The 27,775-nt window shown below is 40.1% G+C and overlaps 1 protein-coding gene across 4 annotated transcripts in view; it reads right to left on the minus strand.

Moving 5' to 3' along the window:
* The window catches only part of DLGAP1 (DLG associated protein 1), a 793,561-nt gene that overhangs the window by 711,506 nt on the left and 54,280 nt on the right, over window positions 1-27,775 (minus strand). Inside the window, exons 1-2 of one of the 4 annotated variants that reach the window (XM_086373121.1) lie at window positions 25,134-25,245; window positions 24,801-24,993 (exon numbers count right to left, since the gene is read on the minus strand). The exons of the other annotated variants lie outside the window; for them this stretch is intronic. The gene's annotated coding sequence lies outside the window, so the exon portion shown is untranslated. Of the gene's footprint in view, window positions 1-24,800; window positions 24,994-25,133; window positions 25,246-27,775 lie in introns of those variants that run through there. 4 annotated transcript variants of the gene reach the window in all.

Genomic DNA, 27,775 nt, shown 5'->3' on the forward strand with positions numbered 1-27,775 from the left:
CGTAGTGATGCTTTCTAAGGCCCACTTGACTTCACATTCCTGGATGTCTGGCTCTAGGTGAGTGATCATACCATCATGATTATCTGGGTCATGAAGATCTTTTTTGTACATTTCTTCTGTGTATTCTTGCCACCTCTTCTTAATATCTTCTGCTTCTGTTAGGTCCATACCATTTCTGTCCTTTATTGTGCCCATCTTTGCATGAAATGTTCCCTTGGTATCTCTAATTTTCTTGAAGAGATCTCTAGTCTTTCCCATTCTGTTGTTTTCCTCTATTTCTTTGCATTGATCACTGAGGAAGGCTCTCTTATATCTCCTTGCTATTCTTTGGAACTCTGCATTCAAATGGGTATATCTTTCCTTTTCTCCTTTGCTTTTCACTTCTCTTCTTTTCACAGCTATTTGTAAGGCCTCCTCAGACAGCCATTTTGCTGTTTTGCATTTCTTTTTCTTGGGGATGGTCTTGATTCCTGTCTCCTGTACAATGTCACGAACCTCCATCCACAGTTCATCAGGCACTCTGTCTATCAGATCTAGTCCCTTAAATGAATTTCTCACTTCCACTGTAGAGTCATAGGGGATTTGATTTAGGTCATACCTGAATGGTCTAGTGGTTTTCTCCACTTTCTTCAATTTAAGTCTGAATTTGGCAATAAGGAGTTCATGATCCAAGCCACAGTCAGCTCCTGGCCTTGTTTTTGCTGACTGTATAGAGCTTCTCCATCTTTGGTTCCAAAGAATATAATCAATCTGATTTTGGTGTTGACCATCTGGTGATGTCCATGTGTAGTCTTCTCTTGTGTTGTTGGAAGAGGGTGTTTGCTATGACCAGTGCATTCCTTTGGCAGAACTCTATCAGCCTTTGCCCTGCTTCATTCTGTACTCCAAGGCCAAATTTGCCTGTTACTCTAGGTGTTTCTTGACTTCCTACTTTTGCATTCCAGTCCCCTATAATGAAAAGGACATCTTTTTGGGGTGTTAGTTCTAGAAGTCTTGTAGGTCTTCATAGAACTGTTCAGCTTCTTCAGTATTACTGGTCGGGGCATAGACTTAGATTACCGTGATACTGGATTACCGTGAATACTGAGTGTAAATTAGCACAGCCTTTTTGGAAGGCATCTGCTGGTGCTGCTGCTAAATCACTTCAGTCATGTCTGACTCTGTGCGGCCCCATAGATGGCAGCCCACCAGGCTCCTCCGTCCCTAGGATTCTCCAGGCAAGACCTGGAGTGGGGTTGCCATTTCCTTCTCCAATGCATGAAAATGAAAGTGAAGTCGCTCAGTCGTGTCTGACTCTTTGCGACCCCATGGACTGCAGCCTACCAGGCTCTTCTGTCCATGGAATTTTCCAGTCAAGAGTACTGGAGTGGGGTGCATTGCCTTCTCCTTGGGAGGCATCTAGGCTGTATGAAAATTTAAAAGAGTACCTATGCTTTAATCCAAAAATTCATTCAACTTTAGTGATTAAGGCATGTATTCTACAACTGAGATCTAGTAAAAATATCTAAGTGAAAGAAGAGGTCTCTAAAGAGACACTATCTACTAGAAAATGGGAGTCAATTTCGAAAAAAAATGAATAAAGCAATATACACTGCTTAGACATGTAGTTAAAGTACACGTACAAGCACTCATTTCATGTTGAAAACCCAGATGCAATCTCATGGAAAAAGAAAGAAGGCAGATAAAATATTGTTGATGTACTGCATTCCTTATACACACATATTCTCCTGGGAACAGAGTAAATGAGATCAATGAAAATCTTAAGCAAAATTACACTCATGACTGTTAAAAGGAGTTGAGTCTAATGGGTAATACAAGGCATAACATACAATTCTTAATAACGTCCTAAACTTTATTCACTAGAAAATGAAGGGAATATATTTCAATTTTGAAAATTAGTCTTGCTCTAATTTTCACTACAACATAATACAATAGCTACCCCTTCAAAATTACAATGACCTTTAAACATCTGCCAATTCAACAAGCAGAATAGGAGGATAAGCACTTGTCTGTGGCTGGAAAAAAGTACTGATAGAATAAAAATGGGAGCTAAGGAGTCACAGAAGAAAGAAAACAAGATACACATTAACATATCTTCATCTTTCTCTTTCCCAGAGCACTCCCTCTTCCCATTGACTAAAGATGATCTATGTGCAGATGACAGACCTGTTCGCAGAAGCATGTAAGGTGGGCATTAAAGGACAGATTCAGAGTAGAATCTAACCGAACAGATACTCAGCGCCAACTATCTCTTCATCTTTATGAACCGCTAACTTTGGCCCATTCAAGCTTTGTCTTATCATTAATATGTTTCCCATGATCTCAACTCTCTTCACTATATGAGTTTACCAATCTCATCTCCTCTGCTCAAACAGAGCACTAATGAGATCTGTCTGCTTAGATCCACTGTCAGAGCATCAGTACTCAGCCTCCATGCAGATGTATTCCAGAAGGCAGCTTAACAACGCATGTACCAGTTCAGTTCTTCTCTGCTACACTCATACAATGTTCCTCATCGCCGACCTGATCAAAGCAGACAGTTCAAGTGTGACGTATATTTAAGGAGCAAGACTCTTGAGAGTCCCTTGGACTGCAAGGAGATCCAACCAGTCCATTCTGAAGGAGATCAGCCCTGGGATTTCTTTGGAAGAATGATGCTAAAGCTGAAACTCCAGTACTTTGGCCACCTCATGCGAAGAGTTGACTCATTGGAAAAGACTGATGATGGGAGGGATTGGGGGCAGGAGGAGAAGGGGACAACAGAGGATGAGATGGCTGAATGGCATCACTGACTTGATGGACATGAGTCTGAGTGAACTCCAGGAGTTGGTGATGGACAGGGAGGCCTGGCGTGCTGCGATTCATGGGGTCGCAAAGAGTCGGACACGACTGAGCGAGTGAACTGAACTGAACAGACCATCAAGGATACTATTTCTTTAATTGTGTTTGTATTTAGTTGCTCAGTCATCTCCGACTCTTTGCGACCCCATGGACTATAGTTTGCCAGGCTCCTCTGTCCATGGAATTCTCCAAGCAAGAACCCAGGTCTCCTGCATTGCAGGTGAATTCTTTATTATCTGAGCCACCAATTAACTTCCCACAAATATTATAATCATTATTCCAACTAGCCTATCATGCAGCATTTTTAAGTGCTGCATGAATACTGCTCAAAGACATAAGTATATACACACATATATATGCATATATATATACATAGTATTGGAGAAGGCAATGGCACCCCACTCCAGTAGTATACAAACCCATATACTATCCAAGATATACATATTGTATATCTACTAGTGCATGTAGATATATGTATATCTTTGTGTAGTATATGTGTGTAATTTGTATACATATATATAATACATATTATATATATATAAACTTTGAATGGTTGACATATGACTTACTGCAAAGTTTTCTCATGCTAAAATTACCATGCTTCTACTCTCTTAAGGCCTAGAATTTTGAGACCATGTATGGTCATTACTGTATCTATTAATGTTAATAAATTCTATAAATATTAATATCTATAAATGTTAATAAATTTATCTACAATTATTTTCAGAGATGGGTAGGTACACAGACATATAAAATGAAGGACTGATATTCAGAATCATATTTAATCTGTAAAACACAATCATAATGTTATCCAATTGCTAGAAGCCATTGGGAGTACATATTTCAAGAGTTAGGCCACTGGTCATATTCAATGAATCTGATTCTTCTCTCCAAATCTTAAAAAATCATCTTTCATGGAGCAAAGTGAAACGATCTGGTTCATTGGCATATTGTGCCTATTACTTCATATTGAGTTGGCCACAAAAGTTCCATGGAAGAACCCAAAGGAACTTTTGTGGCCAACGCAATATTTAAAGTCCACTACATCATTTTCTAACTATCTGTCTCGATTTTCATTTCAGGTTCCAACAGACAGGAATGGGCTAGACAGAAGTCCCCAGTTTCCTATTCCTTTGGCATTTCACCTTTCCACTCACTGCTCTGCTGCTCAGTCCCTCAGTCGTGTCTGACTCTTTGCAGCCCCATGAACTGTAGCCTGCCAGGCTCCTCTGTCCATGGAATTCTCCAGGCAAGAATACTGGTTTAGGGGCCATTTCCTAATCCAGGGAATCATCCTGACTTAGGAATCGAATTCACGTTTCTTGCATTAGCAGGCGGGTTCTTTAACACTGAGCCATGAGGGAAGCCTCTCCATTCACTAGGTTTAAAATTAAATGGAGACCTGGCCTGAGAATCTCCTACACTGACAAAACCAGTAAACCCTGTAAGCAAAACCTTAATCTAGCTTATTCTGCGTCACATGCAAAATTTAGGTTATCTTCTGTAAATGCCTCCAGTAATCATAAACAAAACTATAATCATTATCCTAAAATGGTATTAGATATTCACTTTTCACCAATGCCCTGCATCTGTGAACCTCCAATGTGAGAACCAGCCACTGTAAAGGTTAAACAGCTTCTGCGTTCTCACTTTACCAACGGACCTGTCATAGTGCACTTTGGGGCTTCATTCTCCTTTTGGTTTGCAGGCTCCCAGTTCATGAACTGTTTTTTTATGCACAATAAACTCTTAATTAAAATTTTAATTGTTCTGATGTTTTTTTAACTCAAGCATGTGTGTGTTCGAATCCAATTCATCATTCAAAGTCACACTAAGCACCACTGTTTCTGTGACATCTTTCTCGACTCCTTTATACTGAGAGCATCTCTTCCTATACTCTACACTACTAAGCATTGTTTCTGTCTTTCTAATTGTTCTTCCCTCACACAGTCAGATACAGTGACTCAGTCCAAGCTCTGCACTTACTCACCTCACTTCCAAGCTCACCTCACTGAACTTTAGTTCATATATATGACTTACATATGTTATAAATGTAATAAACTTTATATAAATTTTATTTACATATACATTTATATATATTATAGATAACCAACAAAGACCTACTGCATAGCACTTGGAACTCTACTAAATACTCTGTCATACCTATAAGAAGAGTCTGAAAACAACTGTTGTTCTTGTTCAGTTGCTCAGTCATGTCTGACTCTTTGTGACCCCATGGACTGCAGCATGCCAGGCTTCCCTGTTCTTCACTATCTCCCGAAGCTTACTCAAACTCGCATCCATTGAGTCAGTGATGCCATCCAACCATTTAATCCTCTGTCGCCCCCTTCTCCTCATGCCCTCAATCTTTCCCAGAATCACGGTCTTTTCCAATGAGTCATTTCTTTGCACTTGAAAAAGAATAGATATATGTGTAAATAATGTACACTTGAAACTAACACAACATTGTAACTATACTTCAATATAAAAATGTTTAAAAACTATTTATGTACATAAAAGGATAGTTGTAGGAATCATCTCTCAGAAGTGGCATTTTTGAAATATTAAGTTTTAGCCATTATTAATCGTTTGTATTTTGCATTACAGGAATGATTTTCATTATTATTTTTCTCAAGCTGAATTAATGGATTTTCCTGGTAGGCAAAATTTCAGAACATAGAAATAAGACTGAACAACCATGGGGATAATAAAAACAAAGCACTGTTTTTCTTTTTAACAGAAATATTATATCTTGATACGAAACTGTTTTTGAAAAGTTTCATTCTATATGATGAATGCAAGTATAGCACTTCTATGGAGAAAAAATCAATTACTCTCCAATTTAAAATAAATTCTCTCTTTTGTAGATTTCTGGTCTTTAACTCTTGGTTTTAAATAAAACATTTGGAATGCTAATCCATTTTTTGGAAAAGACTACATAAAAAATGAAAGCTTTCCTGTATCATTGGTTTTATATTTTATGTTCTTTCATATATATACAGTTCTCACATCAAGCACAGTAATTAAGACAGCAAGAATTTAATAAAGATTGTTTAATGGCTCTTCTGAAATTTTTTTTGTATTTTTATTTTATATTGAGGTGCAATTGATTTACAATGTGTTATTTTCAGTTGTACATCAAAGTGATTCAGAGAAATAAATAGATGTATCTATTTTTTCTTCAAATTCTTTTCCATTTAGGTTATTATAAAATACTGAGTAGAGGTCCCTGTACTTATATAGAAGAGGTCCTGTTGGTTATCTATCTTAAATATATTTGTGTGTATATGTTAATCCCAAAGAAGTTATTTAAATTAAACACGAATTTGACACATTTTTAGCACTACTGGGCTAAACAGCAACACACTGAATTACTTTAAGGCCAGGGCAACCACAAACCTTGGAAACCAAACATGGATGGGGCCAGTGGGTATTTCAGTAACAGTATTTAGAATTAGCAGATGATTCCTGACCATGTCTTTTGCCCAGTAGAGGTCACAGGATCCACCTGCCAGCTAACAGAGTTTAGCAAAGAAATCAGAGGCTAATTACCTTCATCCCCTCTTCTTACAAAGACTCCATGTCCTAGGAATGAAGTATCATCTTCCAGACAGCACAAAAGCACAAAGTGAACATCATCTGGGGAATGATGTTCTAATATTCATCCAACTGAAAGGTCATTATCTTTGGAATTTTAACTTTGAAAATTCAAGCATATTTTTGTTATTTGGTCACTAAGTTGTGTCTGACTCTCTAAGACTCCACGGACTGTAGTCAGTCAGGGTCCTCTGTCCTTCACTATCTCCCGGAGTTTGCTCAAATTCAGGTCCATCGAGTCAGTAATGCTAACTATCTCATCCTCTGCTGCCCCCTTCTCCTTTTGCCTTCAATCTTTCCCAGCATCAGGGTCTTTTCTAATGAGTTAGGCATATTTATTATGGAATAAAATATTACGTACTTAAACTCCAAATATTCAGTATACTAACGAGATTCTGTTTCCACTGGTATTTTTTCTTATATAATTAAAGTTTGAAAAATTATCTAATAAAATTAGAATGTAAGACATCTCTCTCTGGTTTAATGACAGGAGGCTGTGCAAGCAATAAAACTTGGTGGGTAGTTAAGTGACCTGGGGTCTAAACTTAGAAAGGATTTGTACAAAACTAAGCACTCCTAGACATAAAATAAGGAAAACACATACTTCAAAGGAATATTTACTCATGAGGATCAAGCAGGATTGTTTGGAGACTGTTATGTAGGGTACAAAGTATTCAAATAGAATGGATTGTTATCCTTCCTTCTTTTTAATCCATATAATGTGGATTATTATAATTGTATTATCCATATAATAATTATATATAATAATTATTATACTAGGTGGCCTTAAGTAACCAAATGGAGAAAACCCATGTAAGACAGTAAAAAAGCTACATTCTTCCATATCCATTGGAATCTACATAACCTGTACTGTGGCACTTCCCACGTGGCTCAGGGGGTAAAGAATCCGCAGGAGACATGGGTTCAATTCCTGGGTTGGGAAGATCCTCTAGAGGAGGAAATGGCAACCCGCTCCAGTATTCTTGCCAGAAGAATCCCATGGACTGAGGAGATGGGAGAGCTAGAGTCCACAGGGTCACAGAGAGCTGGACACGGCTGAAGCTACTGAACATGCGTGCATGCATACAATCTGTACTGTACATAACCTGCAACTGAGAGTAATTAACTGAAATCATTTCAATGGTTCTTACCTATTCAATAAGAAAAAAAGATCAGTTCTCAGACACTCAATGATAATCTGAAAAGATCGGTGCAAAATGTCCTTCACTCTGGCAATAAAATGAGCAAAAGTCAATAAAGCTTCCAAACACTATGGTATAGCCATAAAACGGCAAATTATTCCCTGAAGTAACAAGCAATTTGCATCCCCAGAGGGAGCTTTGGTCAACAGGAACTGAGGGGTTTCCTCATAAATGGAGTATTAACATGAGAATGAAATGTGTGCTTCAATATTGTATCTGACAAATAATGAGAAGTAACTACCTAACCTACCTATTATCAGCTTAATCGAGGTTCCCTGGGGTCCAGTGAGGACATTTTTAAGGGCTAAATTTGCATTATGAACGTAACTGCCCACACTAAGTAGGATTTCAAAAGATCTCCCTTGTCAGACAAGTTACTGGCATACTGAAATTTATCAGAGTACTGCCTGGATTTTATGAAGAACTTAAGAAGTTGAGATCCTTAGGATTATTATTACTGATCTGTTTACTATTTGTGTTTTTGTTTAAAACCATAGGAGTTCACTTCAAAAACAGAAGAATTAATCTATTTTCACATACCATTTATTCATGGTATTTCACATACCATTTATTCATTCATCTCTGAAATACAAGTTGAACCTTAACACCAGCAGTGGCAAAACATATTTTTTAATATCAGGGCTGCCTCCAGCTCAAGTACTTTCTCTATATTTCCTCATTCTGACATGGCTAAAATTATCCCAATACCACTGATCATTTGGACACCCATAAAAAGGTAAGACTGACGGCCAAATCAAGAAAGACTATATTGCTGTCTCACAGTTAGATCTTGTAAAATTTCATCAGCAGTATCCTCTTAGAAGAGTATTCTATTGTTTTTTTCTTTTTTTTAACTATTAGAAAAATAAATAGAGCTACTTTATTGGCTTGCCTTAGTCAACATGAATCAAAATTTTCCATTCTCGGACATTTGAAATTAGACCACCTATGGGGCTTCGCCACATCCATCCTACATACCCCCACACTCCTCTCCCTTTATCTTTGCTGATTCGCAACTCCACTGTGGCTGTCACACCTCCCTGATGCCTAAAACGGTGCCCTGTTGCCATGGAAATAATCACTTTAAAAAACAATACAATAAAATAAGTAATAATGAAAGCTTCAGCAGCCTGTATCAAAGCCCGGAAGGGGAGGGGAAAGCCAGAAATAGAACTCAGCCTTCTCGAAAGGAACGACGACTCCCTTGATCGAGCCATCAGACCACTAGATTTCCCTCTCCTCTTTCCACTGTCATTTATGCACTCCTAGACAATGTCAGGCAGCATGCAGATTTTGCATCAAGAGAATGTCAAAGTCTCAGTGAGACAATGAAGCTTGTTCTCTGATTACTTGAGATTATTGTCATCTGGTCCGCAATCACCTTATTCAGGATGTTAGCTCTTAAACTGCCTTCCTCAGATCCCCCCCCAAAATCTGGGTCAAACTGGTGTTAAGTAGACTGGATATTGACTTTTCATCTTTTCTCAGTCAGATACTGACATACATTCATGTTGTCACTGGTCCATACCTTAGCAGAAAGCCCTTCTGCTGCTAATCACATCTGATTTGAGAGATGCAGATTGCTTCTTGCTGCAGGGAATAATTTACCACATGATATAAATCAAAGAAGAGCCAAGGGAATTGGCATATGGACCTCAGAAAACCACAGGCTATCATACAATTGACAGGCTATTCCAGTCAAAGAAATTTACATATTTAGGATTCTTGCCATGCTGAGACTTCTAAAACAAGATACGCAATAAAAAAAAACATACAACTATACATACATATGATAAAGGAAAATACAGTTTTCACATTATCCTTTGATCACTTCAGTTATAAATAATCCCATATTAATGTTAGAAAAAAGGATAAAGACGCCCCTAAATTGACGATGTTGTGCTACTGTTCACATCACTTTCGTAGAGAATACCAAATTTTTGTAGCTTTTTAGAGGAAATTATACAAAAGCTTTATAAGTACAGAAAAGCACAAAGAATGTATAGAGTACAAACCATGACTTTAAAAAATTGCCATGATGATTTACAACACGGTCTGATGTGGGCTGACACAGTGTCTAAGGGTCATTTACTCTAGAAAATATTTAAGCACATTTGTGCCCGTGGGTGGGCTATAGGGTAATTACAATGATGGCTATGACCTCCTTTGGCAGCTAAGCATCTCTTCAGGAGCTTATGGCTCACTGGATATGGCAAATCACCAAATATAATTATATTTCATCATGATTAATGCTACATTAGCAACCTAAGTCAGCCACACCCGGCTAGGCCAACACACCTGTGTAAGGTCAAGGAGTTGGTTAAGAGTGCACACAGGTATGTGCACCTGTAACTTTTTTTTTTCACCTACTTCAATTAAATAAAAAAAAAAACTTTAAAAGAACACAGGTAGTCATTAGAACATATGGGCAAGAGTCCTCTCAGATTCTTGTATTAATAAGAAGGATCAGCATTTAGGAGGAAATGAGAGGCAGGGTTACATTCAGAATGGAGGAGATGGCAGTGAAAACAAAGGAAATTAGGCAAAGAAAGAAAACAGTAAAGTGCCACAATTGCATAATAGATAAAATTAGGGTATCAAAGGGCTTTCCAGGTGGCTCAGCAATAAAGAATCTGCCTACCAATTTATGAAACATGGGTTCGATTCCTGGCTGGTCTGGGAAGATCCCCTGGAGAAGGAACAGCAACCCACTCCAGTATTATTGCCCAGAGAATCCCATGAACAGAAAAACTTGGCAGGCTACAGTCCATAGTGTTTCAGAAGAGTCAGACACAACTTAGCGACTAAACAATAACAACAAGGGTATAAAGTCTGTGGAGCAAGAGTGTTTGGGGTAAAAGAAAAGCCACGCCTCTGTAATAGTCAAATGACTTACTCTAATGTGTCTTGTAAATGAAACAAGATTTAAGTTAAAATGGGAAGTAAGCTGTTCTATTGTTTGTTAAATACCCACCGTCTTCTAACCACTCAGTAGTAAAAAACCATGGGAATGGATGAAAAGGGTAGAAAGAAGAAATGATGGGTCAAAGTGGAGCAGAGAAGTAGGTATTAATCAACTGAAAGACATTTATCTAGCTTTGATTCAAACACATCTACAAGGCATTCTGTCTTAAGATCTGAGGTGTGAAACAGAATTTAATGGCCTAGCTGGGAAATAAGAGATAGAAGGATGACAAACAACACAAGGTCATTTTTATAAATCTCTGTGCTAAAGATTAAAGCAAGGCTGTATCACTGACCAGATGATGATTTTAAAATGTTATTGAAAGGAACTGTGATGGAAATTGATTTCGCAAATGAAATAAATGTACTTTCTTTTAATTTATGAACTTTATACCATTTATTTTAGGGAAGACTTCTCTGACCTTGAATGAGGAAACTGTACGACTTTGCTTTAAAAGTAATAAACTTTACTGAAGGAAGGAAATGAAGAGAATATCTAATTTTCAGATGATAACACTGAGTCCTGAGAAGTTATATTGGAAGTTCAAGATCACGTGGCTATTCCATGACAGAAACTCTGAACTAATACCAGACCTCCAACTCTCTCCAGCAATTTCCACCACCCGCTGCTGTCACTCTTCCAGGTCAATTTTTGTAAGTTCTGTTTCTTACCTTAAGATGGTTGATTTAAGTTAGATCATAAATATTTCTCATTACAACCAGACGGGGAGAGCCAACTTCATACAAGTTTTGAGTCATCACTTGAGAAATGTTGGGGAAAGTAGCTTTTCCTTTACCAATGTGATATCTGAAGTTAATGCAGGGACTTCCCTGGCGGTCCAGTGGTTAAGACTTCATCTTCCAGCGCAGGGGGTGCAGGTTCAGTGCCTGGTCAGGAAGCTAAGATCCCACACGCCTCACAGCCACACAAGAAACCAAAACATACAACAGTAGCAATACTGTAAAGAATTCAGTAAAGACCTTAAAAACGGTCCACATCAAAAGAACTCGATTTTTTTTAAATAAAGTAAATGCAGACTTTAAGAAAACACTGGCCATCATTTCAGTATTTCATCACTCCTTATTTCTCTCCATCACCTGCCTTTGCCCACCCCTGAGATGCTACTGACCACAGGACTGTCCCTGAATTACAAGCTCTCACTAGGTGGGCTCATCCAGCCCCATGGCTCCTGTCAGCGTCTCTTCACAGAAGACTCCCAGCTCTCGATCTCCAGGTGAAGTACTCCCGGGTTCCAAAACTATGCCCTCACCTGCCTCCTATACATCTCCGAAGGGTTGTTCCAGGGATTCACATCCAAAATGAAAGTCATTTTCTTTCCTTCAATATCTTCTCGGTTATTAGCTTCACTGTCCCCGATTTGAAACTCTGAACTGATTCTAGAATTCTCTTTCTCCCTAATCTACTTCACGTCACCCTGTCTATCCCATTTTGTAATGGCAGCACTGTTATTCTGTTAACCAGTCTCATTTTTCTCTTGCAACACTGCAAAGATCTGCAAACTCACCTTAATGTTTGTAGCTAATTTCCAATCCATCCTCCATACCATCTGCCCCAATACTTACCACTAAGCCACTCAATCCCTATAGAAGAAGGTCCAATCTCTTGAACTTGGCACAAGACACACTTTAGTATCCAGAGTTTCCTTAATTAACCTTCCCAATTCCACCTCTTCCTCATTCTCCTCTCACTCTGGAATAACAGCATTCTACAAAACTGAGAGGTCCCCCAAAACATCATGATTTTTCATGAGAAAAGGCAACAGCTTTGGACACAGGGCCAAGACTACTCATTCCTGTGAGCAGTAGACAACACAATGATGATTGTAATATCAAAAACTTACAGGAAAATGACAGAATGCTTCAGAGGGGATGCTTGCTAGCCAGTGACAGCTAACAAGTATCACAGGAAGGGTGGCTGAATCACAGCCCAGAGATGAAAATATTAATCCCAGAAATAACCGACAGTGGTGAAAATCTTTGATAAAACATTGGATAACTATAAATAACCTCTTGCTGAGTAATATTTCATGGTCTGATGCAGCCAGTGCATTTATTTGAGGATCAATCAGTTTATAGTAGATAAAACTGGGATTTGAACTCTGATGTTCCTAACTCAGCAATCCATTCTGCTCCCTCACAGGAACATCTCTTAAAGTGTATTCCCTGAAATATAGACCATTCTCTGCATAATACATCAAAATAGGGATTTTCAATGCAGAAATTCTCCAAAATGTAATATGTGATTCCCTCAAAATACTTAAACTTCTGTTTCAGTGAATTTGAAAGGAAGTTACATGTTACCTGCAGCCAAAGACATTTTTAACCATTAAAGAATTTAGCAGTTTGGGATTAACATATACATACATTCTCTATAAAATAAATAACCTACACAGGCCTACCGTACAGCACAGGGATGACCTATAACAGAAGAGAACATTAAAAAAATACATATATACTTATATATAGTTGGGTCACTTCACCATACATCTGAAATATTATAAGTCAAAAAACTGAAAATTACTTCATGCATCAAAACTACCTCAAAAATGTATCTCTCTGAGATGCCACCTCACCCCATCAGGATATTTACTATTTAAAATGTTTATTAAAAATAAGCATTGGCAAGGAAGTAGAGAAAGTACCATCCTTATGCACTGTTGGTAGGAATGTGCAGTCAATATGACAAACAGTATTGCAGCTCATCAAAAAATTAAAAATTATCATGTGTGCTATGTGCCTGTGCTAAGTCGCCTCAGTCGTGTCCAACTCTGCAACCCTATGGACTGTAGCCCAGGAGGCTCCTCTGTCCATGGGATTCTCCAAGCAAGAATACTGGAGTGGGTTGCCATTTCCTCTTCCAGGGGATCTTTCTGACCTAGGGATCAAACTCACGTCTCTTATGTCTCCTGCAATGCAGGTGGGTTCCTTAGCACTAGCACCACCTGGGAAGCCCAGATACAGTAACTCCACTTTGGGGTGTATACCCAGAAAAACTGAGAGCTGCATCTTGAAGAAATTATTTGCACATCCACATTCATAGCTGCATTATTCACAGTAGCCAAATGGTGGAAGAAACCTATGTGTCTACCAACAGATGAATGGATAAACAAAACATGGTCTAGCACACAATGGAATATGCTGCTGCTGCTGCTAAGTCACTTCAGTCGTGTCCGACTCTGTGTGACCCCATAGACGGCAGCCCATCAGGCTCCCCTGTCCCTGGGATTCTCCAGGCAAGAACACTGGAGTGGGTTGCCATTTCCTTCTCCAATGCATGCAAGTGAAAAGTGAAAGTGAAGTCACTTAGTCATGTCCGACTCTTAGCGACCCCATTGACTGCAGCCTACCAGGCTCCTCCATCCATGGGATTTTCCAGGCAAGAGTTCTGGAGTGGGGTGCTATTAGCCTTAAAAATTCTTATATGTGCTACAACATGGATACACCTAGAGAACATTATGCTAAATGAGACAGGCCAGTCACAAAAGGCCAAGTATTGTATGATCCCACTGATACAGGTACCTGGTGTAATCAAATTCACAGAAACAGAACAGAGTGGTGGTTACCAAGGGCTAACGAGACAAGGAAATGCAGATTTGTTGTTGTTCCAGTAGTCATGCATGATGTGAGAACTGGATCATAAAGAAGGCTGTGTGCTAAAGAATTGATGTTTTTGTACTGTGGTGCTGGAGACGGCTCTTGAGAGTCCCTTGGACAAGGAGAGATCAAACCAGTCAATCCTCAAGGAAATCAACCCTGAATATTCATTGGATGGACTGCTGCTGAAACTGAAGCTCCAGTACTTTGGCCACCTGATATGAAGAACTGACTTACTGGAAAAGACCCTGATGCTGGGAAAGATTGGGGCCAGGAAGAGAGGAGGACAGCAGAGGATGAGATGGCTGGATGGAATCATTGGCTCAATGGACGTGAGTTTGAGAAAACTCCTGGAGATAGTGAAAAACAGGGAAGCCTCCCCTGCTGCAGTCCATGGAGCGGCAAAGAGTCAGACACAATTTTAGCAACTGAGCAACAGGGACCAAATTTCAGTTTTGCAAGATGAAAAATTCTTGGGGATTGAGTGTACAAATTTGAAAGTACTGAACACTCCTGAACTGTATATCATACTGTGTCATATCTATTAAATACTTCATTGCCCTAAAAATCCTGTTTTCCACCTATTCATCTCATCTCTCCCACCCTCCTAAACCCCTGGTAACCATTCATCTTCTGTCTCTATGGTTATGCCTTTTCCAGAATGTTGTATAATTGGAATCATACAGTAGATTCCTTTTCAAAATAGCTTTTATAGAGTAATATGCATTCAAGTATCTTCCATATCTTTTTATGGTTTAATAGCTTTTTCTCAGCCCAGAATAATATTCCATAGTCTGAATGTACCACAGTTTTTTTATCCATTCACCTACTAAAGACGACCTTGGTTACTTCCAAGTTTTGGCAGTTATGACTTACACTGCTCTGAACATGCATGTGTGCGTGCATTGTTCCCTTGAGCCCTTCTTCTCTTAGACCTCTTTTATGCTTCCTCCATGTTTTCTTTTTTCTCTGACCTGTACCTGGAGTGCTCCCCATTGGGCCAGCCCCATTACTCCGCACACATCCCAGGAGAAAGTAGCTTGGTGCAGGACTGTAAGCTGTCCAACAAGCACGTCAATCATAAACAACATTATTTATTGCCTCAACTGTGAAGGACAGGGAAGCCTGGCGTGCTGCAGTACATGGGGTCGTAAAGAGTCAGACACAACTAAGCAACGGAACAACAACTTAATTTAGCCTACTCCGGTTGATATTGTTAGAAAAGTCAAATATATGTAGCAGCTTGCTTTAAACTAGATATATAATGGGATTTCCCTGGTGGTCCAGTGGTTACAAATCTGCCTTGCAATGCAGGGACATGGGTTCACTTCCTGGTTGGGGAACTAAGATCCCACACGCCACAATTACTGAGCCAGCATGCCACAACTAGAGTCCATGCACAATAACAAAAGGTCCCACATGATGCAATGAAGATGTTCTAAGACCCAGCCCAGCCAAATAAAGAAATTTAAAAAAATAAAATAAAATAAACTAGATATACATCATCTTCAAGGAAAGCATACCCGTTGAGGCTACAAAACAAAGTACTTCCTAGGGAAGCTGAGTTCTTCCAAGATCTCTTTCTAAAATGCAGGCACTTGTTTCTCAACAGTCCTGGGCAGGAGACTTCTATAACTGGGGAAATGTAAGGTACTCCCCCCACCCTCCTTTCATAGAAGAAAAATGACAGAGTCCAACTGCTGAGGATGCACTTCAAAAATGTGCTTTCTTCATCCTGCTTTTGCCTTTTTGGCCAATTTGAACCACAGTGGGCTTTCTTGCATTTCCAGGATCTTAATTCCTTGCTTAGTTAAGATCCTTCTTTTCCCATGACACCATCCTCTTGAGTGGAGTCACTGGTTATTTCTTTGCAACTAGGAATGCTGAGTAACCTTGGCCCCAGCCAATTGCCGGCTGTCACTTACTTCTGATGACTTCTATGGCACTAAGTGATGAAGAGCCCCTTAGCTTGAAGGCAAGTGAAGAAACCAGGACAGAGCCCACAACATCATCCTGGGGATGATGGCCTGTAACCTAAACTGGTCTTCCCCATCAGTGGCAACCTTTAGAGTTGCTCGAGTAGAAATATCATCTCAGATGGTCAGATTATAGCCTTTGTTAAGGGAGATGCTCCCACAAACAGATGTTCTCAGGCAGTACAATTATTTCCCTGGTGCCAGAGGAATTCCTGAATATTGCCGGAGCAGTTCACCAAAATGGACAAGCAGTCTGGCTATGATCCCACACCTCTGTTGCTTTGATACCAAACCTACTTTATCTGATCCGAAACTAAATTTTAAACATGTTGTATGGAAAGAGTTAGGTCACTGGTTTTTGTTGTTGTGCTTACATTTTAAAGGCTAATATAAGACAGGATATTTTAGGGCTTCCCTGGTGGTCCAGTGATTAAGAATCCACTTTGCAATACAAGGGGTTTGATCCCTGGTCTGGGAAAACCCCACAGGTCACAGAACAACTAAGCCAGTGTGCCACAGCGGCTGAAGTCCCAGCATCCAGAGCCCACGCTCCAAATCAAGAGAAGCCACCACGATGAGAAGCCCACATGCTGCAACCAAGAGTTGATCTCTTAGTAACTACTCTCAGTAACCACTCGCAGTAACTAGAGAAAGCCCACACAAAGCAACAAAGATGTGCACAGCCAAAAATGTTAAAAAAAAAAAAAAATCTTAAAAAAAGATAGGAAATGTTATCATCTACCCATCTCTCTACAATAACCGTACAGTTTAAGGTGATCTGGCCCAGGCCCGTGGATAAATATCATCTTTATGTTTCAGGATTCCCACTTCTGTTCCCCCCAGAATAGGTCTCAGGGCTGAGGTCGAGTCTCACATTTCAAGCTGCCTATCTGGCATTTTAACATTGGTATTTCAAGGTCATTTCAAACTTAGACTGACCCAGATAAAACACTGGAATCCTGACTTCCCTGCTTCCAGCTCCAAATTTCTCCTTCTCAGGATGAGGTACTGGCGGTGAACTGTGAGACCAGAAATATAAAATTTGCCCTTGTTTCCTCCTCCTCCTCCCTCATCCCTCCCCCACCTCAATCCATCAGGAAGTCATGCCTACTCAAGCTCTAAACATGAAGGCATGGTTTTACTTTTTTGCATGTCCTCTGCTACCACCTTGAACCAGATATTCATCACCTCTTACTACTTAGACTCCAAGATGACTGCCAAATCAAACTCCTATCAGTGGAGTTTCTAAAAGTTAGCAGAAAAAATCTTAAGGCAGCAATTAGGTTTTGTCATTCACATGCTTGAGCAATTCTGGTGATTTCCCTTTGCATTTAAAATCCTAATTTCTTACTGTGACCTTGGAAAACTATGCCTAGACTCCTATTTATTTGCCTACGTAGAGACCACTGTCTACTGTTAATCAGGAGGAAACAAGGAACTACTGAAGGTGTGAGATAATTCAAATATTTCCTTTTCCTTTATTCGCTAGTTCACTGGCATTTCAACAAGAACTTGCTTTAATCTACATAAGACAACATCTAAACAATTAAGCAACAGCACATGAAAAGGCCCTTTTGTAAATGGAAAGATTCTCTTGAAGAATTATAGACTTCTGTCTTACCCCACATCCTTCTCTCTCTGCTTCAACCACACAGTTTTCCCTCCTATTTCCTGAATATGATGATTTCTTTTCCACCCAAAGACTTTTGCACATATTTGCACATACCTGGAATGCACACTGCCTCCAATTATACATGTGGTTGACTCTCAACATCTAGACTCCCATCTCAAATGGGATTTCCTTCAAGGTCTTCCTTGGCCAACCTATTTAAACTCCTCCCCCCCCACCCCCCCCCCCTTATTCTTTATCTCAATTCACAGTGTGCTTGGTGACACCATTTGTAATTACATACTTGTCTGCATGTGTCTGTTTCTGTGTGTCTCTCTTGCTAACTTATCAACTAAGGGTAAACACGATGTTTCACTCACTCTTAAATCCCCAAGCCCTAAACCAATACATAGAAGGCACACAATATGTATTTATTGAAAAAATGAATACAAAAATAGCTATGTGGCTGAATATGGTAATAAGACAAGAACATTTCTACACATGTAAAAAAAAATCAGAAAAAAGAAGCCACAGAGAGGCCTAAGAGGGGTCCTGTGAACCTCAAAAAGTATCATTTTACTAGATGTCATGGATTTTGCTGTTGGTATAACCTATTGAAATTTTAGTAAGTATCAGATGTCTACTGTTCTTAATGAAGAGGAAACAATGAGCTATTGAAGGTGTGAGATAAGAATTTAAATATTTCCTTTTTCTTCACCCATTATTTCACTGGCATTTTGGAAAGAACTGACTTCCATCTTGGAGAAGGCAATGGCAACCCACTCCAGCATTCTTGACTGGAGAATCCCAGGGACGGGGGAGCCTGGTGGGCTGCCGTCTATGGGGTCGCACAGAGTCGGACACGAAGCGACTTAGCAGCAGCAGACTTCCATCTACATAAGACAACATCTAATCAATCAAGCAAGAGCACAGAAAAATGCATGTGTAAATGGAAAGATTCTCTTGGAGAAGAGCTGAAGAGAAGAATTCCCCCCAAAGGAAAGCTCTCACATCTCTGGCTTTAAATGCTTTTTTTCTCTTTTAATTTTTAAATTGAAGTACAATTGCTCCACAATGTTGTGCCAGTTTCTACTGCACAACAATATGAGTCAGTCATATGTATACAGACACCCAGTCCCCCTTGAGCCTCCCTCTGACCTCCCCTACTCCACCCCCCATCCCCAATCCTACCCCTCTAGGTCATTACAGAGCACCAGGCTGGGCACTGCTTTTTGAAAAAATTAGCTTAATTATTCATAAAAATGCAGCTCTTAAATGAAAATTTTCAGCTTTATTGTTAAAATATTCCTTTGAAATACAAATTCCTCTCACTGAGTCAGATGATTTTAAGCAGGTGGGAACAAATATATTTTTAGAAATCAAGATTTTGATGATCTTAGAAGTTAGCAAGGTTCTCTGATGTCAATAGTGACATTTTAACATGTCTTTCCTCTTCAAGGATTTCAGAAATTGCTTTATGTGGGTTTCAGTCTTCATGTGCTGAGGATAAAGAGCGTTTGGTTCCAGGAAATGAACAAGACACACACACTCGGAGTATCTTCATTAGGCCCAGCTATGCTGAAATAACCCTGAAGGATGGCATGGCAACCCACTCCAATATTCTTGCCTGGAGAACCCATGGACAGAGGAGCCTGGCGGGCTACAGTCCATATAGTTGCAAAGAGCCAGACATGACTGAAGCAAATGAGTATGCACACACATGCTGAAATAAGTCATTAGTTAGAAATTAAATCTTCCTCAAAACAGTCAAGGAATACTATTAAATAGTATCAAATGAAAGAAGGAAGAGTTCTATTTATTTACCGAGAAGTGTCAATGTTAAGCTTCCAGTCTGATTTTCAGTCTTTCATTTGAATTATGTAAAATTTAACGTTCTAACGCACAATACTTGTAAAAGAGACAGCATATTGCATTTGGCATTCCTTATCTGAACTCACATTTTTCCCTATCAGCATATAAAATAAAAAGACAAAATTCCAAATAAGCACTTACTTCTATTTAATCTTTTTTTTTTCTTTTTATATTGCTGTTAGTATCTCTAAAAAATTAGGGCAGTAAGTGTTGCAGCCTCTTGGATTCAAAGAAATTGAGACAAACTCATTCAGAATCAAGCAGCAAGTTTAAAATAAAGATTTTGGCTTCAGTTTAAAAATCATTATTTTTAAATAGTAATATCTATCTCAGTGAGAGAACTCAGTGTATCACTTCCAGCCAGATATTGATGATTTCTTAACCTAGTAAATCTACTGGGCATACAGCAGGGTCTTTATAAATATCTGCCGTTAATTAAGAGTAGGGATGGAAACAGATGCAGAAAAGATGAAAAGGTAAATTAGACAGACACAGTGGTAAATATAGATAGATACAGTGTGTGTTTTGAGGACCAAATAGCATTTTTACAACCTAGTGATATGAATACTGAAAGAGTTTATAACAAACTGCTGAAGTCAATCTACAGGCGAGAAAGCACCACGTACAGTGTCTTTTCCTATCACCAGAAAGGAAGACAAAAGCACTTGAGAGTCAATTGCCCTGCTAACACTGAATGTGTGAGCTGCAATTTATGTAATGTTTCTAAACTCTGGAGTAAAGACAAATTCACGATTGCATGCTTTGACTCCACACCACTGGAAAAGTGACAGGCTCTGAGGGCAATTCAGGCTTCTCTGATGACTCAGATGGTGAAGAATCTGCCTGTAATGCAGGAGACTTGGGTTAGACCCCTGGGTTGGGAAGATCCCCTGGAGAAGGAAATGGCAACCCACTCCAGTATTTTTGCCTGGAGAATCCCATGGACAGAGGAGCCTGGCAGGCCGAAGTTCTTGGGGGTCACAAAAGAGTCAGACACGATTGAGCGATCAACACTTTGAGGGTAATTCAGAACCTCTCTGACCCAAGAAACGCACATCATGCGACACTATCATATGGAGAAGCCACCCTGAGCTCAACTGAGACACACGAATGGAAGTTTCCACCCCAGGAGTTTCAGGCAAGGAGCGAACTCGAGGAACTGCCTGTAAATAAATATGCAAACAATGTTGAATTAGTCTCTTCTAGGTGATTTTTGGGCTTCCCCAATGGCTCAGCAGATAAAGAACCTGCCTGTGATGCAGGAGACCCAGGTTCAATCCCAGGGTCCAGAAGATCCCCTGCAAGAGGAAATGACAATTCACTCCAGTTTTCTTGCTTAAAAAATCCCATGGACAGAGGAGCCTGGTGGGCTATAGTCCATTGGGTCGATTTTTGCTTCTATTACTCAGTAATAAGAAATAAAAATTGATTCCAAGTTCTAGAAAACCGAGTAAAGGAAGGAAGAGAGCAAACTGAGGAAGCTTCTACATCCAAAGTCTGCTCTGCAAAGATACAAAGAAATGCCAAGAACGGTCCATTATCTTCAAAGCTAAGACCACTAGGAAACCGAGCAGGGAATACCATCACCACCCCAAGGGCAGGGATCAGAGCCCCTCTGTAGAGCAAGCGAACTTCATCATGGTTATGATGAAGAATTTCTCCAAAGCAGCAAGGCATATAAGGAGATTGTGTTATTCTCAGTTAATGATGTTCTATTACTCTGAGACCCCAGAGAGAGTAAAGAAGATCCTTGCATGCATGCATGCTCAGTCATGTTCGACCCTTTGTGACCCCATGGACTGTAGCCCGCCAGGATTCTCTGTCCATGGGATTTTTTTCAGGCAAGAACACTGGAGTGGGATGCCATTTCTTCCTCCAGGGGATCTTCCTGACCCAGGGATCTAACTCAGGTCTCCTGCATTGCAGGTGGATTCTTTACCTGCTGAGCCATTGAGGAAGCCCAGCAAGAGCCCTTACCAGGAAGTGGACAGGAACTTTGGTATTGGATGTCCTCAAGAGAAATCCCAATGCTCTTCCCTTTCAAGACCAATCTGGCTGGTTCATTTGGGAAGGGAGGAACTCACGCTAAAGCTGAGTAGTCAAAAAACAAGAACTAGAGAGAAAATCCGACATCTTCCTTGCGACATGAGTCAGGAGGAGGAGGAGGAATACTTTCTAGATAGGTGAAGGGGGCCCGTGGCCTGGAGGTTCATTGAATTAAGGGGTCCTCTCTGGGTTTTCCACAGTATTTCTGAAACCTGTGCTGCATAACTTGTAGTGGTTGTTCTCAACGCTATTTGGAGTATCAGCTATGACACCTCACAGTAAGGGAAGAACTGAAAACAAGAGGGAAAGCTGCTAGGTTATATTAGGCCAAACAGGACCCCCATGGGTTCTGGAGCGAGACACACTTGAGGTCTGATTCCAGTATTCCTAATGAGCCACATTACCGAATCAGGTCACTGAAATTCTCTGAGCCTCTGTGCCACTTGTCACCTATAAAATGGGTATGGTAAAGCATCTGCCATAAGGTAATTTCAATAAGACAATAAATCCCTTAATGTGCTTAGAACAATACCTGGTAGATAGCAAGTATAACAAGTCCCTGTAATCATTATCACGAGTAGTTTTCTTAATAACCAGACTCAGTGATTAAAAGGCCATCTTTCCTTAGTTTGGCACCACGAGGCTGATTTTGGTGAACTGTAATCGATATCAAAGTCAGAGCTAGCAGTAGTCTTGAGAAAGGCCACTTGATGTTATATAACAATTTCAAATTTGATTACTTAATAAGTTCTTAGAAGCCACCTTTTATTTACATCAAAATACTTCCTGGAAAACACGTTCATCTTCTTTCAACAGATAACATCCAGCTGAAATTTATCAGCGTCCTTTTGTATATTTTAAGGAAATATTTCAAAGTCCAAGTATTTTTTTCCTCAAATATGTTCATTGTTCTTAATTACGTTAACAGGCATAACAAGTCCTTTTTTCATAAATAGCAAAGAAGTTCTACAATTTTTAGTGTGGTGAAACCATCACAAATCTGGAATTACTAATGCCAAAATTGGTCAATTTCATCATTACATTTCTAGTTAATAAAACGTTAAGACACATGAGGATAAACCTTTTGAAGCTCAATCTTAACACATCTTAGGAACTGGTGGTATTTAAAATTTAAATTAACCAGCTCTAAGTAAAGAGTTCTTAATCCTACTCTTTTTCTCAGGACTATTTATCTGGCTATTAAGCAGAGTTTATGAGTGAATAAAGCTGTTTTACAGATAAGTCATCAATACGTTACTCTAATTTAGTGTGTGCTTTTATTTTTAAGATTGAGTGACTTCCTAAAGCATTCATGCTAAACAGAGAATGGGGCATATGGCCCATATTAGTTAATGGTGTGTGTATTCAGGTGTATGTGATTTCTGCCACATACATTTTTTAGAAATGTCAGTGTATACCTACTATTAATTTAAATTCAGTGAGTATTTCCAAGCTCTTTACTATGTGTTCAGAATCACAGGACATATAAAATCATCCTGGGAGATAAGACATATTCACGTGAAACAAACACAAACAAAAAGAACCGCCTATGTTTAAGCATTTTAAACACACGGAATTGTATTAAAACCAAGACAATAGTTAAAGAATCCACCTGAAATGCAGAAGACCTGAGTTCAATCCCTAGGTCAGGAAGATCCCTTGGAGAAGAGCATAGCAACCCACTCCAGTATATTTGTCTGGCAAATCCCATGAACAGAGGAGCCTGGCGGACTACAGTCCATGGGGTCACAGAGTCAGACACGACTGAGCTACCAACACTGCCAATTTTCAGGCCTAAAATGCAGTCATTTTTGCTAAGTCCCATGTCACCACGCTGAGACTTAATTATGGTCCTTGGCTCTCCCAGAAATGGAATCTTTAAGCAGTCCATCAACAGCAGCCTGATAAGCACTTGTTAGGAAATCATCCTGATAGACCCCTGCCTTCTTCCAAAGGAGGGATACAGTAACTAACCCACGTTCTGCCCAGGATAACTTCCTTAGTCCTGCTCCCTTTGGCCAATTGAGTCTTCCACACTGAACAGCTCCTTGGAGCTCCACTTCATCTGCCAAGTTGGATGCTTCTCCATTCATAAATCGTTGGATAAAGTCTGCAAGATCTTTGAAATTCAGTTGAATTTTGTTGTTTTTCAACAACAGGCAACATCCAACGTCAATTTCTGCACATTTTGATTTGTCCCTAAGATTCTGCACATAATTCCAATGTGTATGTAGGATTTTCCCCACACCAGGCAATTGGCCAACACCAGCTGGTTGTCCTACAATCAACTCAATTCTAACTCCCCACATGAAAGGAATGTCAGGTGCCACGGGTTAAAGGTTCAAACTCACAAGACCCCCACCCACCCACCACCGCCCTGCTTCAAACAATTGCCAAGTTGTCACCTATGTTTCTAATTAAGTCATGACCCTCCTCAGGCAATATATCACCTCCTCTCTTCTCTGATATCCCTAGTGCAGAAGACAGTTCGGTATACACCCTCAAGTGGTAACTCTTAGATTTGTCATTCTCCAATGGTTTGGAGAATGTTTTCCTAGCTCAATGGATTCCCTCTTTCCTTAATCAATAAACATCTCACTACCACACAAACACTATTAGCTGAATATATTACTCTGGCTTAGTATATGTCCTTAATTACATCATGATTTAAATTTGAAAAGGCCTCTGGATGATCATTATGCATGGAAATGACATCTCAGTAATGTGGCATTATAGGGAGGGGTCCATGCCATGCACGGGCTTCCCACATATGGGAAGGTAGGTAAAGAATCTACCTACCAATTCAGAAGACAGGGGTTCAATCCCTGGGTTGGGAAGACCTCCTGGAGTAGGAAATGGCTACCCACTCTAGTTTTCTTGCCGGGGAAAACTGCATGGACAGAGGAGCCTGGTGGGCTGCAGTCCATGGGGTCACAGAGAGTCGGACATGACTGAGCAACTGAGCACACCTGTGTTTCTGACCAATGAGCTCCAAAACAGAGGTTCCCCAGACCCCTTCCTTGAGTTCAATTATTTTGCTAGAGCACCTCACAAAACTCAGATAAATATTTTACTCACCTGCTGACCTGTTTCTTATAATGGCTATAACTCAGGAACAGCCAGGTAAGAGACATGCTCAAGACCAGACACACAGGGAAAAGGCGAGAAGCTTCCATCTCTCTCTGACATCATCACTCTTCTAGCACCTCCCCGTGCTCACTATCCCGGAAGTTCTCTGGAGGCTGCCCGAACGGGTTTTTATGGAGGCTTCCTTAGGTAGGAATCATTAACATACCATTAGTTCAGTTCAGTTCAGTCTCTCAGTCGTGTCCGACTCTTTGCGACCCTATGAATCGCAGCACGCCAGGCCTCCCTGTCCATCACAAACCCCCAGAGTTCACTCAGACTCACGTCCATCGAGTCAGTGACCAACATACCGTTGGCCACTGGCAATTGAACTCAATCTCCAGCCCCTCTCTCCTCCCAGGAAGTCAGGGGGTAGGACTAGAAGGGCCCACCCTCTAATCACGTGGTTGTCCCCCTTGGCAACCTGCCTCCATCCCCAGGTGCTTTCCAAAAGTCACTTCATTAACCTAACAAAGGGCACCCTTGTTGCTCTCTGCATTTAGGAAATTCTTAGGGTTTGGGGAGTTCAGTATCATAAAGGAGTCCAATTCCAAATATATATCACAGTTCCCTCTGCTTTTCTGCAGGAATAAAGGGGGAAAAAAGATTTTAATAAAGCGATTTTTTTCATGACTAGAAATATGACTTTTCAATTTTCCCAATTACCTTACAAGTTGAAGTCAAACACAGTGAAAGTGGAAAGTGCATGTGCATTTACTGGATATACTAACTTGAAATCACACAGGCCTGGCCCCCTCTCTCCTGGACAAATTGTTTACCAACTGCAAGTCTAGCAGGCTGCAATGTCTATTAACTTAATAGCTACTACAGAAAATATTTTGAAACTGATGGAAGATGATGATGGGGGTAGAGGTTAAAAGCATTACTGCTGCTCCTAAAAGAAAACTACAGAAACCTCTTCCCAAACACTTAGAAATCAGTCAATGGAGAACAACTGTTATCTCTTTGCTTTCATCTGTGTCACTTAAATCAATTTTCTATGTGCCCATCAGGCCAGGGATAAAGTTACTAAATTTCAAAATGGGGAAGAATTCTTAGAGTTGAGTCATCAAAGACAAGCTGGGCTCTTCCGCCTCTAATGTTTAAAGACCTTTAGGGGAGATGATTTCAAAACATCCTTTTGATAATTCACTTCAATGTCAAACTGTTAAAAAGGATATATTTCTATTTTTAAAAACCACTTTCTGAGCATTTCTACATTGCAAATAAATTAAATCTTCTACTCCCAACATGAAGTCTGAAAAATAACAATGAATAACAAAAGATAATTACCATCTTTTAAACATCAACTTATGTACATTCTCCTGTTTAATTACATCTAGCACATAAAATAACCCCATAAAATAGGTATAATGATCCCACTTTAAGGTGATGAAACTAAGGGTCAGAAAAGCTATTGAGCCAAGCTGAAACACCTAAGAAGTAGAGGAACAAAAATGTAAACATAGGAAATGATGTCAAGTGTTTTGAGGGTTTTTTTTTACCTCCCCTAAATGCTTGGATATTTAGGAAAGCTTTTTCCCCATCTTTCTCAGAAATCCTTTGTTGAGGCTGTTGGAAGTAAAGCCAATGCTCTGACAGCACAATTAGCTCCAAAGTCTGAGATGCTTAACTTTTTCAAATTACAGGTGTAGGGGCTCTGTTAAGAGAGACAGGTGGAGAAGCAGGTCAGCATAGAGAGAGTCAGCTATTGGAGGAATTAAAAAAAAAAAAAAAAAGTAAAGAAAGCTTGAAGGTGCGTGGAGCCACAGCTCCTATTCTGTAAGCATCCTGGATTTCCCAAAACCTGTCTGTTCTCCTTCTGTGCATAATTGTGTGTGTAAGTACAGCCTAGTTATTACCCATTCTAAGTAGCAATTTGATGTGAGCTAAAAGCTCTAAGTCAAGTCTCCAAATGGCTCTGAGAACATCACTGTCAAAGCCAGCCCTGTCTACAGAAGGCCCTGGAATGCCAGCAAACCCAGGATCTGCCCCATATACATGGGCAGCTCCGAACAGCAGGTATGGCAATTAGGAGCAGAAAGCAGAAAGTTAATTGCTCGGTGGTGTCCGACTCTTTGCGACCCCATGGACTGTAACTCACCAGGCTCATCTGTCCAGGCAAGAATACTAGGGCAAGAAGCCATTCCCTTTTCCAGGGGATCTTCCCAATCTAGGAAGACCTCGAACCCAGGTCTCCTGCATTGCAGGCAGATTCTTTACTGTCTGAACCACTTACCTAGCTCTAAGGAAACCATCAAAGATTCTAACAAGATATTAACAGGTAGTTGATCTGGTGAATTTTAGCTAGAGACAAGCTGATCAGGATTATTCTGTAAAAATATTCCAGTTTGCCCTACATGTATCATAAAGGACAGTTCTCCTACTGTTGTTCTGAACAGAGGAAGGACAGGCAGAGTTCTCTAGCCTGCTGCTTCAGCATCTGCTGGTGGCGAATGGCAGCCACTGAGAACGCCTGGGCCAGAAGCGCTGGTCTAGATCCATGGAAATAAACCATCAGGTTTTATATTAGGAATGTTGAAAGAAGGCATAGTTGGCCTGCACGGTGGGGCTCATAAACAATGCTTCAGAGCAGTGGTTCTCAATCTCTAGTACCCATACGAACCATCTGGAGGGCCTACTAATGCACAGACTGCTGGACCCACGTGCGTCTGGGTTTCTGATTCAGTCCATCTCGGGTAAAGCCTGAAAATCTGCATTTTTGATAAGCTCCCTGTGTCCTGATCCTGCTGGAAAACACACTAAGAACACAGTTGTAGAACTATCTACTCTGGCTTCAAAGGTTTGAAGATTTTCTTTCCTTGATCTCATGTACCTACCAAAGTTTGCTATTTCTGAGAATAGATGCCTTTTCCCCCAATATTCTATCATACATTTACTCTTCTTTTGGATAGCTAAAAAAAAAA

This window comes from Bos grunniens, chromosome 24, assembly GCF_055505025.1.
Source record: "Bos grunniens cultivar Pamir isolate PY7600 chromosome 24, Bosgru_T2T1.0, whole genome shotgun sequence".
Classification (NCBI taxonomy): Eukaryota; Metazoa; Chordata; class Mammalia; order Artiodactyla; family Bovidae; genus Bos; species Bos grunniens.